This window comes from Choloepus didactylus, chromosome 19 (genome assembly GCF_015220235.1).
Source record: "Choloepus didactylus isolate mChoDid1 chromosome 19, mChoDid1.pri, whole genome shotgun sequence".
Taxonomy (NCBI): Eukaryota; Metazoa; Chordata; class Mammalia; order Pilosa; family Megalonychidae; genus Choloepus; species Choloepus didactylus.
Window position 1 is genome coordinate 61609801 of NC_051325.1, and position 14370 is coordinate 61624170.

Genomic DNA, 14370 nt, shown 5'->3' on the forward strand with positions numbered 1-14370 from the left:
CAAGAAGCTTCCTGGAGCCTGGTTCTAATTCTGGTGCTATGGGGACAAAAATCCACTGAGACATACACTTTGACCTCAGTGAATTTATGGAATTCAGTGTTAGCCTGCTTGGAAAGATGAGAAAAGCATATATTTGAGGGCTCAGTGGACAGAAAGGCTGATATGTGCAGTCAATGTTTGGAGCAGACAAAAGTCCTTGCAGCAGTCCTGCAGCCACAGGCCAGGCTGCCCCTCGGAGGAGAAGGGTGACCTGGAAGGAACGAGGAGGGCAGGGACAGGGTGCGGCGGGTCCGTGACGGCTTGGGGTGCACTGTGTGGGGCACGCTGACTGTGAAGTCCCTGGTTAGACAGCAGCTTCCTGAGGGCAGGGGCTATATCTTCTTCCCTGTTGTGTCACTTGCACCTAGCTCTGGGCCCCACGTGGAATTGGGACTCAATACTGCCCACTGATTGGATTAATGGTAACAGCAAGGTTGGCCTGACAAAAATAAATGACACAGTTGCAATGCATGCCCAAACACACATTGGCTACATCCCCCAAATTTACTTCTAAGGGTTCTGGACTCAGAATTCATTTCTTACAGAAAATATCAGGAATAGTGTTTAGGTTCCTGCAATAGCCAACCCTTAATCTTATAATGTAAAGGGGATTTGTATTTATAATTACAAAGGACACTGTAAAAAACAATGTTGTTAAAATTAGACCCTGTTTATGATGTCCTGATTCTCAAAGAATTGTTGCTGGCCATTCCGGGAATCCCTAAGGTGATTTCACTGGGAAAACGCTTTCTGTGTCGTTTCAGGAAGCAAGGATGAAAAAGAAAACCCAAAATGTTGAGGAGCCTGGCCTGGTCCCAGGCAATTAAAAGGGATATCCTACTTGTAGGGACAGGGGTGGTGGCTCATAGCAGCGCTGGTTTCCTACTAGGCTACCCCTGGCTCATTGAAATGAAAGGACCAAAATCCAAGTCAAACTGGCTCAAGCAAAAAAGGGAAACGAGGCTTCTCCCACTGAAAAGCCCAGAAGATCTTACTTTCAGGCCTGGCTAAATTCAGGAATGCAAGAATATCATCAGAACTTTGTTTTCTTTACCTCTGGGTTCTGTTTTCCTCTCTGTTGGTCTCATTCTTAATTGGTCCTCTCTGCATTATGGCACAAATGGCCACTGTCACCTGTGGCTTTCTCCTACCAGTTCTGCAGCTTTGGCTGAGTGGTGCCGGTGTAAGCCAAATCAGACCCAGGGCAACAGGAAAAATGGGTAATATCAATCTCGTCTTCCTTTAAAATTCTGATATTTTGTTCATCATGGATTTGAGGGGCTGACTTTTTTTATTTAAACTTTTTATTTTGAAATAATTTCAAACTTACAGGACAGTTGCAAAAATAATACAAAACCCATAGAGAGAACTACAACATACCCCCCACCCAGATACCCAGATTCACCAATTTTAACATTTTGCCACATGTGCTGTATGACCCCCTCCCTCCCCCCGCCCCCGACATTTGAGAGTAGGGTGTATGCATCCTGCTCCTTGAACATGTAAATTTCCTAAGACAAGGATATTCACTTATGTAACCACCTTAAGTCCAGTTAGCAAGTTCAAGAACTGTAACACTGACATAAAGCTTACGTATGTCCCAATTAATCTTATTGGAACTTCAATATATGTAACATGTTGCTTTTCTCTTGCAGCTTTCAGAACTGTCTCCTTGCCCTTGGCATTTGACAGTTTGACTACTATGTATCTGGATGTGTTTCTCTTTGAGTTTATCCTGTTTGGACTTTGCTGGGCTTCTTGATCGTGAAGATTCATGTCTTTCTATAAATCTGAGAAATTTTCTTCCACTATTTCTTTGAACATTCCTTCCTCCCTTTCTTCTCCTTTTGGAACTCCCATAATGTGTACATTAGTATGTTTCATGGTGTCCCACAGCCCGCAAGTGTCTTAGGCTCTGTTCACTTTTTTTCATTCTTTTTTCTTTCAACTCTTCAGTGTGAATCATTTCAATTGTCTTGTTTCTGAGGCCAGATTCTTTCTTCTGCCAGCCCCAATTTGCTGTTGAAACTCTTTAGAGAATTTTTCATTTCAGTTTTTTCTTCCACTCCAGTATTTCTGTTTGGTTCCTTTTTAAAAGCTCTCTTTATTGAGCATTTCGTATTGTTCATTCATTGTTTTTCTGATATCTTATAGTTATTTCCCAGTGTTTTATTTCCTTGAGTATACTGAGGTCACTTTTTTAAAGTCTTTGTCCCAAATGTCCAAAATCTGGTATTCTTCATTGATGGTTTCTGGATTTTTATCTTGGTTCTTTGAATGGGCCATCATTTCCTGTTCTTTTGTCTTGTAATCTTTTGTTGTACCTTGTATATTTTAATATTTTAAAGTCTTAACTCTGGGATTTAGTTCCTGAGCTATCTATTCCTTAAGTTTGTATCTAACTAGTCATATGACAGTTATTCCCTTGAGTGCCAAGAGCTAACAAAAATAAAGACACCAATGCAAAAAACTCCCTTCATAGTCTTTGCAAATTGGTTCTACATTGGCTGGTTCTCTCCTTCAGAGTTTAGCCCTCTTGTCAAGATCATCCCAAGATGAATGTGAAGTGCAGGGTCCTGTCTTTCTTTTCTGAGCTTGCATCTTGTCTTGGGCTTGCTTGGGCTTGCTTATGGCCTTCTGAATTCCTCCATTTACAGGAGTTTGAATATTCCCTCTACTCCTGAAATAGACTTTCTTTCCCTCCTGGGTGCTCTATTGTATGACTTAATGCAGGCTGCTTTGACTAATTGTCTCTCATACTGCTTTTGCTATCAGCAAGCTGCTTCTGCCTGCAGGGCAGTTTCTGGGAGGGTGAGTCAGAGATGAGTTTCCTGGTTCAGTCTTTCAAGCTGCTGCCTGATAGACTGGCCCTAACACACGGCCACCCCAGTATGTGCACAGGGATAATTCTGTTCCCTTTGGAACAGGGCCAGGGACCCACTATAGGAGTGCAGGATGGCTCCACACTGCATCGGGAAGGGGGCGGGGAAGAGTTTAGCCAGGTTGCCAGGGGCTTCTCCTACCATTTTTAAAAAATGCAATTTTATTAAGGTATTTTCACACACCATACAATCCATCCAAAGTATATAATCAATTGCTCACAGTATTATCACATAGTTGTGCATTCATCACCACAAGTTTTTGAACATTTTCATTATTCAGGAAGAAAAAAGAAAGAAAGAAAAAGAAAGGAAGGAAGGAAGGAAGAAAGGAAAGAAAGGAGGAAAGAAAAAAGGAGAACATCCAAAACATCCCGTACTCCTATCCCCCCTATTATTGACCCCTAGTATTGGTGCAGTACATTTGTTACTGTTGATGAACGAATATTAAGATATTACTGTTAACTATAATCCATAGTTTGCAGTAGGTGCATTTTTTCCATATACCACTCTATTAACTCCTTGTAACAGTTTGTACATCTGTTCTAGTTCATATAGGAAATTTTTTATATTTGTACTTTTAATCACAGTCATCATTCACCACAAGATTTACTGAGTTATACATTCCCATGTTTTAACCTCTGGCTTTCCTTCTGGTGACATATATGACTCTTAACTTCCCCTATCAATCACACTCACACACAGTTCAGCACTGTTAATTACACTCACAATAATGTGCTACCATAACCTCTATCCATTTCAACTCATTTAAATTCAGCCTAGTTAAAAATTCTGCATATCTTAAGCAACTTTTCCCCATTCTCTAGCCTCGTTCTATCTCCTGGTAGCCTACATTGTAGAGTCTATGTCCCGAGTTTACATAGTATAATTACTCTCCTACCATTTTTAAAGCTGCATTTTCTTGACTTGGCACCTGCCCAATTATTGCAACCCTTTAACTGTTTTCTGGAGGATGGGTCTGCCAGTCTTTGCTTGTCATTCAAAGATTCTGTGGGGGAATGGCAGCATGGGGCATCTTACATTGCCATCTTGGTTGACCAGAAAAGCTTCATTCCTTTTTAAGGCTGAGTAATAATCTCTTGCATGTATATATCACATTTGTTTATCCATTCATCTGTTGATGGACACTTGGACTGTTTCTGTCTTTTGACTAAAATGAATAATGATGCTATGAAGATTGGTGTACAAGCATCTCTCCGAGTCCCTGCTTTCAATTCCTTTGGCATATATAACTAGAAACGGGATAGCCAGAGTCTCAGATAGTTCTATGTTCAGCTTTTTTGCGGTATAGCCAAACTGTTTTCCACAGCAGCTGCACCATTTTACATTCCCACTAACAGAGTGCAAGTGTTCATATTTCTCTGCATCTTTGTCAGCACTTACTATTTTCTGTTTTTTCAATAATAGCCATTCTAGTAGAGAGTGTGAGGTGGCATTTCACTGTGGATTCAATTTGCATTTCCCTAATTGTAAATGATGCTGAGCATCTTTTCATCCTTGGCCATCCTTGGAGAAATATCTATTCAAGCCCTTTGCCTGTTTTTAATTAATTAATGAGATGTGCATCTTCAAAGTAACCTTTTATTCCATGCTAGATTTTTACCCAGGTGATAAACTGTTTTCTTCCTTTAAAGAGTATCTTGCTACCAATACCCAACTGGAAACCTCATTTCATCTTCATCCAAACAGTTGTCAAGCTCTGACTTTCGATTTTCATCACTGCTGTGGCCAATGTTCAAGTTCAGAGACTTAAAAAAATGTAGCCAAGGTCAGAGCTAATAATTTGAAGATCTACTGGCTCTAACCCCCATCCTTCTTCCTGACATTACAAGGCCTTGCTATTTGTCCCGGTACAGCTAAACCTAGCACTGTCCCTGATACAGAGTAACATTTAATAAAGTAAATGTTTCCTGACTGAAAGAAAAACCATCAACTTTTCTGATTCCACAGTGTCTTCTTCCAAACAGGGCATTTTTAGACTCAAGGTTTTCTTATTATCTGATCACATAGGATCTGTTCTTCTACACTGCTTTATATTGTACCTTTCAGAAAAACGGGGCACAAATTGAATTTCACGGTGCTCTCTTGAGCACGTGGAATTGCTATTAGGAGTTCATAAACCTCTTGTTGGGGGAGGTGGGTGGCAGGGAAAGATGAGCTTGGGAAGTAAAATTCCTAGATCAGGTGGTAGTATAGGCTTGCAAAGGGGCAATGAAGGAACTCCGGTAATTAATACTTTAAATTATGGCCAGTAAGACGCATGGAGAGACTCTCACAAATTGGTAATGATGATGTTTAAATATACAGACACTAAATCCAAACGAGTCACTAGGCAATACAGATTCAATGAAAATAAATTCTACACCTTTTTATCTTCCAGAAACTAATGAAGGGCAATTACAATTGGCTCAGAAATCCTCTTTGGAAAAAGTGCAATTGCTTTCCTCATGCACTCTGCCTATAAGCCATCATTATTTGATCCTAGGAATTAATAAAAAAAAATTAGACTCAAAATTGAGCCTGTTTCAGTGGCCCAGTAAGCAGTGTACCTCATGAGGTTGAAGCATGAAAATGAGGGGCACGTGAAATGCTCACCCCTAGCTTGGTGCACGGCAGCACCCAACACGGCATGTATTTTGTATTACGGGTCCCCAAAAAGATTTTTATGGTTAAAATTTAATATAAATGTATACTACATACTTTAGTCTGATCAACTCAGTTGCTTTTCTGAGATAGGAAAAACCTTTGCAACTTCTGTGCCCCAAGAAAAGAAAAAACAGGTTTCAGAATTACCATGCTGAACTTTGATGCCACTCTCAGAAAGTTAGTGCTTAATGCGACATCTCTTATGCAAACTGGGTGGTGCACAATTTCATTTCAACTTATTAAGTCAATTATCTGAAAAACAGACACCAAATTACAATGTATACTGTTTTTTTTCCACTCTATAGAGAATCAAAATGTCACAGGTAGGTGGGATACAACAGAATTTAAAAAGTTTTCTGCTTATGAATGATACATAATTCCAAATGACTCATGGCACCTGTTGAAATTACGTATCCAGCCTGGGTGACTCATAATACTGACACTACAGTTTCAAACAGACTTTCCATAATAACAAAATTTGCCCCAACGTATGTATTGCAAAGAATACCTTGGCTATAATAAATTGTTAATGACCAGGCTATCAATCATTTGAACAAGCGATACTATCACAAGATAATGCAATCAATTGCCTCATCCCATTTGGCAGTGGCATAGGAACTCGAGGAGGACATTTATAACCTTAAGAGAATGCTATGGGATACACTGTGATATCTTTTTTCATATGCAGGCTCCATTGTAAATCTCTACCGAAAAACTGGGCTCTTTATTTGCCTGCAATTTTGAAAATAGCTTCATTTCTTCTCCAAGTACACGCAAGACATTTGGATAATTTAAAAACTCTGCATTTCTTAAAACACTGTGTGAAAAATGGGGATGTCTGGACATGAAAAAACCTAGATGGCTTTATTTGTTTCATCTTCTTTTGCAGCCTCAGAGGCTGAAGACATCATATGATGGGTTTTTCACTGTGGTGTATTTTCAATGGGAAGGCATTAGAAGAGGAAAAGAGAAGCCTAAATAATTAAGGCTGATTCACACTTTCCAGTTCGCAACAATTTTCTACTCACTAATTTCAAACACCTTTATGAAAAGTCAGATCTCCTACGTTATAATTTCCTATTCCAGTAGGGAAAATGGACATTTTACATTAGCAGGAAAAACTTCAAAGGGGAAAACTTCAGAAACAGACCTGTTGCTCTCTGCATTGTCTTCATTTATAACAGGGGAGACTCTAATGAATTCACCTGTGGAAGGTTAGCAGGCAGCCTTTATTCAGGTCCTGATATCGGTATTATTCAGCTTCACCATCATTATAAACACCTTCCAAAAGAAAACTTCTATGGACGAATTACAAAGTTCTCTTCAGATAGATCCTTTGAGTTTTCTGGTTTTCTAATCTAATCCTCCATTACTTTACTGAGCACCTACCACGTGCCAGCTGGAGCACAGAGCATAGCTGATTTGGGTGTGCATCTGGAAGGAGAGGACAGTTCCTAAGGAGCAAGTACTGTATTAACTGCAAAGCCTGATGGCTCATGAGAGACACATGCATGGCACAGAAGGGGGGGGGGACCAGCAGGGCAGGGGGGAGGGAAGAGGCTAATCCCACCCAGATGAATTGGTTCTGCTATCTGAGGAGGTAACATTTACCCTGAGATAGGAAGGACCTAGAGGATTCAGCCCTCAGGCCAGCAGGAAAAACTGTTTTCACGTGAGGGAACAGCGGGACTGAAAGCTCTGAGGGCCGAATGACTGTGTGTGAGTGTGCGTGTGCGTGTGCATGTGCACTAAGAGGAAGGACAGGCAGCATTCATCCTTTCTGCTCACACTGGTCTCGCCCATCCAGCCCTGGAGGGAACCATGTCAGTGTCAGAGTTTGGGGGGGTGGGGGGGTGGACAGTGATGCAGGGGTGGGAGCAGCCACCTGCATGCATGTGAGTTTGCAGTGTCTGTGCTCCCTAGTGTGTGCGTGGCTGTGTAACAGTGTGGGCTGCACCAGGACTCGTGCTCTCAAGTAAGTTAGTCTGTGATGTGAATGTACCCCTTTGGGTGTGGTAGAGTGCACAACCTGAACACCTGTATGCAGCTGCTGTGGGGGTGAAGGAAGCATCAGGGCAGTTCAGGTTTGTGGCCTGAGCTCCCAGCAGGGCCGTTCACTGAGCCAGGAAGAACCCCAGACCAAGCTGGAGGGAAAATGGGATCCTCTGTGCTTGCCCGTAATTATGTGGGTAATTTCCCCTCCAATTACACCACATGAAATCTCACAGTAACATGTACTCTCCATGTCCCTTTACCCCTTAAGCACAGTGTGAATCCATACTCCAGCCCCACTGCGGGTATCGGTGGGGAAAGCCCATGGGATCTGGGGTCAGAGTGCTTTGGTTTCCTCTGGGCCCCTCCATCTGCCAGCTAGTGGTCTTGAAATTCTCTGGGCCTCAGCTCTGACACTTATAAGTGGGAAGTTCACACAGCTACAGGGATGGGACCCCTGAATAGAGGTCCGGGCCTCTGTGATCCCAAAGTGTCTGCTCTCTGTCCTTTTACCCTTTAACCTCCTCCGCATCAGCTCTGCATCTGGACTTGCACACACGTTCTCAGTCGGGAGAGAATTTCTTTAAAGCAAACATTTCCATTATACTTTTTTATACATACAAAAGAAACCTGAGGTCTTTCCAAGCAAATGAATTTTAAATACAGAATATCAAATGTTTAAATACAGAATATCAAATGCCTCATCCTGGCCCGCGTTACATATGGCAATAATTTTCGAATTACTCCAAAATATTTCTGTCCTTTGCTCTAGTGAATTAGAGCTGAGAAATGGCTTCATTTTTAGCAGGCTCCAATAGGAAATGGTCAGTTGAAATGAGATGCATATGACCCACGCAAACAGTACAGCCATAATTAAACTTGACCTTCTTGTGTTCTATATTTTAAACTCTTTCATTTATGTCTGTAATTTTTTTTGGAGCCAGTGAAACATGAAAAAAGAGTACTTAGATTTTTGGGGTTTCTGAGAACTCTGGAAAGAACATCAGTGCTCCCACAGAAAAGGAGCCAATGGCATGAGAATGGTCAGCTCAACCTTAATGTCCATCCTGAGAAAAACCTTTTACATTTAAGTTGGTGAAATATTTTGATGGAACCACAGCCATTTTCACAACTTCACCTTATCTTGCACGACGGCGTTGGGCCCGCGGCAGCAGCCGTGTCACCCATTGCACTCGGCTGGGGGACAGCCAGAGCTGTGCACAGGGGACGCTTCTGGGAAGAAGCAGCGACACACGACGGTGGAGCCGCCACCCAGCACCTTCCAGGTGAGAGTGGGGTGTCTGCACAAGGCCTACCCAGCTGCCACTTGACACTCAAGCAAGCATTTATTTTCAAAGACTCTACTTGAGCGCTTAGCACATTACTGTCACAGACAAGAAAATGTGATGTTTTCTGACAAACCCAGAGAGATGCAGCCCAACTCGAAGCCCATCTCATCCTTTTGGGATCAGTCAAGTGAAAACTACATCTTTCCCCTTTCTAAGGGGCCCATAGTTCTTGGTTTGTTCCTCTACCGCGGTGCTTTGCGTAGTCTACCTTGTAATGTGACTATACGTACATGTGTCTCTGCTAGATTTAGAGTCTTTGGAGGAAAAAGATTACGATGCCATTAATTTTCTATTAATAGAAAAAATCACTGACAAACCCAAAATCTGCATTTCAGGTTTAGGTTTAAGCTGCAATATACACTGTATTAATCAGGGTTTCTGAAACAAAAAACAGAAATTGATTCTGATTAGCTTAAGAGGATGGGAACTTGTTGGAAATCTACCAGCAGTTCACAGAACCAATGAGAAGGCTGGCAAAAGTCTGGGAAAGTCAGCAAGAATTGCAGGAGCAGGAAGCAGAGATCCTATAGCCAGGATTAAAAAAATGAACCATAATTTTTTTAAAGCAGGTTGAACAAACTCTTTTCAAAAGCAATAAGCCTAAAACAAACAAACAAACAAACACCAAATGAGCCTTTTCTAAATATATTTACTTAAAAAAAATCTAAATGACATGTAGAAGCAGCTTAAGAAATTATATAATCTGTGACAAACCCATATTAACAATGCAAAACACTAGAAAATTTAAGCATTTAATAAAATCAAAATTAAAGAGTGAAAATTATTCTTTATTTCAATCCTAATAAATAAGGAACTGTTTTAGAATATAAACCAGAAAATTAGTTATTAACCAGATTCAGTTTCTAGTAGTTGAAACCGACGAACTGTATTAATAAATATCCTACTGTCTTAGATTCCAATATCTCTACCTGGTTCACATTCTGAGATAAAGACTAGCTGGGAAGCAGGTAAGCTCCCAAGGTATGTCAATATACTGAGAACATGAATTAGAGGTCATTTTGTTTTCTCATTTTCTCATACTCAATCAAAAGTGCTCTTCCTAGGGTAGAGATTTTTGTCCAATATGACCATAATGTATTTCTGTGATACGCAGCTAGCCTGCACATTTCCCTCTTTAATGTGTCCCACCTTCTTCTAGTTTCCATGAATTAGTTATTTGAATGCTCCTAAATACTGGTGCCCGGTGCCACTGCACACGCCTTGGGCTGCAAAACCCCTTCTTGTAACAGTAGTGCTTTGCATTAAATATGCTCTATCGACTCTGTTAAGCCATGCTCCGAAAAAATAGAAACCCATTATTATAAAATAACATGCTGTAAAAAATACCACCAATTCATGGTTATTGAATTTTTCTGGAAGTGGATACATCCAAATTCCTGCTGTATAATTTATGCATAATGTCCTAGAAATAACGAAAACAAATACTTAAAAAATTAAAATCGCTATTCCTCTTGCCCATATACTTTCCCTCAATGACTATTTATGTGTAGGGCTTTCGAGGTACATGAAATGGCATTTCTTTGGCAACTAGTGACACAAGTCACCAACACCATGAACAAGATTACTTTGGGCTGTGCAAAGGAAAATCGAGGTCATCATCAAAGAGATGGCTTTTACTGTTATCATCTTCTTAACAAAAGGTTAAAGAAATCCAACATTATGATGGTCATATTACAAAGGGAAGAGTGGACATGGTCTCTAATGAATATTAATGATAACATTTCCAGGGGTGGCGTCGGATTACACAACTGAAATACTTTTTTCTAGGATTTAATAAAACCAATGAGTTACTGCTGAAACTCCTATTACTGAACCTGAACAACCCAATGGTTACAAATGACTGGGTAAAATATTGAACTGTCTTGATTAAAGGGCTTTTCATGTAAATTTAAGCAAGTGTTGTAGCCCTCAGATGCTTTTAAAGCACTGTATTGGTTGTATGTTAAAGTATAGGGGGGAAATCCACATGTGCAAATAAATGACAAAGATTTATATCAGCTTAGTACCGGCAAGTTTTAACGCAGGCTACAAATTTTGGAAGAAATGAGTAACTTTCAAAAAAGAGATCAAATATGATAGGAAGTGTAAATTGGATCAATATTCCTTGAAAGCAATTTGGCAATGCCTGTCCAAAGCCTTAACTTTATTCCTGTTCCAATAAATCCACTTTTTGGGATCTATACTAAAGAGCTAATAATGCATCTGTGTAAAGACTGTGCCAGAAGGATATTCACCTTAGCATTGCTTACAAAAACAGAAAATTATTCATTTAAATGTTTACCATCAGAGCATCAGGCAAATAAACTGTATACCCACACAGCAACATGCCATGTGGGTATTAAAGTTGATGCTGGAGAAGAATAGCCAACGATACAGGAAGATGTATAGCGGGAAAAAACAGTACAGGTTGGCAAGAACATAGTGGATATAGGAATTTATGGTTATACGCACTAAAAATGATTGTATATATATACATAATTATATAAAGATTGGAAGATCACATGCAAAATTAATAGCGGTAATTCTTAGATGGGGAGATTATGTGGTGGGATAATGGTTGACTTAGATATTTTTTGTCTGTATTTCCAAATATCTTATAATGAGCAGACAACACCTTGTGTTAAGAAAAAAATTATATAAGCAATATAATGAAAACAGGAATGAAAAATCAGGATTACCTGATCTGGCTCATAGAGTGACTCCGCTGAGTGGAGTAATAATATGGATTGTTTTTACGTGAGCTCATCTGTATTATCTGGCAAATTCTGTCCTGTGAAACATGATAACAGTGAAAAGCCAGAGATACCATGCTGAACAGACAAGCCAGGCTCTCTAGCATGGCTCTGCTAGGCTTCCGTTCAAAGACTTAAACCTCTTAGTTGAGATAATATTGAGGCAATTATAGTAACACAATTCAATTACAACACTTTTGAATGCACTCAAAAGAATGTTATGTACAAGGAATGTCATGTCAGGAAAAAAACCCCCACATCCTACATTTAAATGCTCCTTTAATAAAAATATGATTTGCTTAAGATCATTAATAAGAACTCATAATTGTATTCATAAATTACACAAACTGTGATCAATTTAACCAGAAGGAAATAAAATATTATATTTGTTTACCATTTTTCTACGACTACTTCAGATTGTTGTTAAAAATGAAAAAAAACCTGTAACTTCATGCTTTAAGAAAACTTGAAAAAATGCAAACTTCCAAAATGGTAAGTCACATGGTATCAATCACTTTACTAAAAGAAGGAGTGAAAAGAGAGCCTATGAAAAATTGAGTTCATTCAGAGCATTTCAAAATTTTCAGTTTTCCCATCTGTATAGAATTACTTGAGCTCTTCAAGCTTCTGTCTGTCTACAATTATTCATCTGGATGCTGCTACCTGTCCTCGGGAAGGGGCCCCTCCAGCCTCCTCTGATTTTCTTTCTTATCAGCACAGACTGATACTCACTCATTTGACAAGCCCAGTGCCTGGAGGACGGGCTGTCCCTGACCCTGCCCTGAGGTCATAAGAGGAATCTGACAGGCAGGCGGAAAATATTTACTGAATACTGGTTGTAGGAGGAGGCGTCTGGAGAAGCTGCAAAGCACCTTAGGGCATCTCGCAGGGTCAAAACTGACCATGTGGATTATTACAAAGTGGCAGGTGGATTTGAGCGACCATTGAGCACCTACTAAATTCTGGGCACCGCCTGAGTGCTTTGCACGTACAAAATGATTCACTCCTGGGAAAAGAGCTTTGACCTGGGGGGTACTATTTTCCCCACTCAGCAGATGAGAAAACCGAATCCTGAGGGGGTGAATAACTTGCTTGTGATCCTACATAGCGAAACAAGGAGATGGCACCTGTTTGCCAAGACAGGACAGAGAGGAAAGAGATGAAAGCTCCGAAGGAGATCCCTGGGCCCCCCTACACACATGGGGAAGAGGAGCTCGCAGGTGGTGGAAGCAGGCATGCAGGAGGGAATTCCTAAAAGTTCAAGAAGGGCTGGCTCCAAGGGGCCAGGGCTAAAGAGAGGTTTGGGGTGGGGCAGGGAAGGAGGACCCTGGGCAGCTTTGGTAGTTAGGAACTGGGGCCTTCCAAGGAGCCCCTCAGTAACGTGGGCAGGGCAGAGGCAGCTGGCCTCTGCTCCAGCCAGCCCAGCTATGGAGGCTGTACCCCCACCCAGACTCTTCTTTGCAAGAGGGTTGGGGTGGAAGGAACGCATGAGCTTGGAAAGATGTCCTGAAAGGATGGAAGAATCCAGGGGAGAATTATTTCAGGCTGGGACAAAGTCAGCAGGGCGGGAGGCTGAAGGTGTGGGAGAGGCGTGGAGAGAGCGTGCCTGCCAGAGGAGAGCTGAGGGGACATGGACAAACGGAGGGCCGAGCTCAGCAGAGGGGAATGGAAAGAGCCTCATCCTCCTGGAAGGGGCCAAAGGCACCCTGAGAACTTCAGGGTGCAAAGTAGGGAATTCGAAGGCCCTTGGGCCATAGCCAGGCCAGCTAGGAAATGAGGGGCACAGGTGCAGAGAGAAAACCCCTCTAAGGGCTCAGGCCAGCGGCACTCAGTGCTCAGATGGTGGTTTCCAGCATCCTTGTGGGATGCTTTCATTGTAGTGAAATGTCAGGCAATGTGATCTGGGGCAAGGGAGGCCATGCAAAGCGTAGGAAAGACCTGGAATGGCTGCAGGGTCGATGTAATGGGGCACCTACCCCAGGGGGGCCTGGGTACCCAAAGTTGTGGGTCACTTTCTGTTCTGGGCTATGGCTACTGTTTTTTTCCATCCATGGTAGTTTCATAAGGTTTCCTTTTAAGAGAAATCTGTTTAGGTAAAACAAATAAGTCCATTAAAGGAAAATCATTAAGGAAATAACAGTAAGGATCTGTAGGGACATGGCAACACTTGTGAAGGTGGGTGTAGATGAGCGAAGATTGGAAAGCATTGCACTAGGTCATATATGTACTAAATAAAAGCATCTACCATTTAATTTTTAGAAAAATGTACAGTTAAATGCTTCATGTGCAATGCTGGAAAACGGCTATGTGGGGCGCCATCTGAGCCCAAACCAGCACATGCTGCACTAGAAGAGGGGGCAGAGTCCCTGACAGGGATTTTCCAGGCTGGCGTTGGCCAAGGCTGGGCTCTGCAGAAGCCGTCCTGCCTGGGTGCACCATGAGGATTTGCAGCTGTGCACCCCAATGGGCTTCCATACTATTTTTTTAAAATGAACCAGCTGCCCTTATTTCAGTGCTTCACTAAGAAATCTTGTATGCTCCTTTTCAGGTACAATACAATTTCATCTCACTTTATTTTTGTAAGGTGTTTCAACAGAAAGTGGAAAAATCTTTGCTCTAATGGCTAAGAAGCAGAGTAAACCAATGGGCAGAATTTTATCTATGTCTTCTATGGTAGCCATTATTAAGTCT